The following is a 717-nucleotide window of genomic DNA, read 5'->3' as shown; positions in this document are numbered from 1 at the left end:
ATCACCAGACCGATACATACAATCCTTTATTTTACAGTTTCCAGTTTTAATAAAATGAACAGGTTAAAGTTAAAACCGCTGCATTCCTGGTTTGAGATGTTTTTTTGATAAAAGCTTAAATAAATCTTTTCATGTTTTCCTGCTCAGGCTTACTGTGAGATGGGTGCAAATGGAATCTGGACGGTGATCCAGAAGCGTACTGGAGGAGCAGTGGCCTTCGACAGGGAATGGGCAGCATATAAGAATGGATTTGGATTTGCATCATGTGTGTAAATTACAGGTTCTTTATGCTTTATCTTCCACTGTCTCAGCTACAGTGTTTGTAGTGAACAATGAGGTTCAATCATCTCTCAGTAATGAGTGCAAAATAATCACATTTCTCCTGATTCCTTCAGGGGATCACTGGCTCGGTCTGGAGAAGATTTCTGCAATGACCAAATCCAAGAGGTGGAAACTGAGAGTGGACCTGTGGGACTTTGAAGGTGGCAGTGCTTATGCTGAGTATGAAGACTTCAGGGTCGGAGATGAGAGCTCAAATTACAGACTGAGTGTTGGCAGATACAGAGGAACTGCAGGTACTGATGTGTCCTTACATGGAGATCATAGAAAAATTGAATGATGTAAAAATATATTTTTACAATGTTTGCCTTGGAGCATCAGTGTAATAAAACAAAAATACTGATCAATGTTTCTGTCTCAAGGTGATGCGATCCGGGG

At 40.4% G+C, this 717-nt stretch overlaps 1 long non-coding RNA gene across 1 annotated transcript in view; it reads left to right on the top strand.

Annotated features, from left to right (window-relative positions):
* The window catches only part of LOC112140139, a 1,835-nt gene extending 1,271 nt beyond the window's left edge, over window positions 1–564 (top strand). Inside the window, exons 2-3 of the long non-coding RNA XR_004947616.1 lie at window positions 148–265; window positions 396–564. This is a non-coding gene — a long non-coding RNA (uncharacterized LOC112140139). The remainder of the gene's footprint in view (window positions 1–147; window positions 266–395) is intronic.
* The last annotated feature ends 153 nt before the right edge of the window (window positions 565–717 follow it).

Source organism: Oryzias melastigma, unplaced genomic scaffold (assembly GCF_002922805.2).
Source record: "Oryzias melastigma strain HK-1 unplaced genomic scaffold, ASM292280v2 sc03015, whole genome shotgun sequence".
NCBI classification, from domain to species: Eukaryota; Metazoa; Chordata; class Actinopteri; order Beloniformes; family Adrianichthyidae; genus Oryzias; species Oryzias melastigma.
Note: the sequence above shows the minus strand (reverse complement) of the source record. Positions and strands in the feature narration are given on the sequence as shown.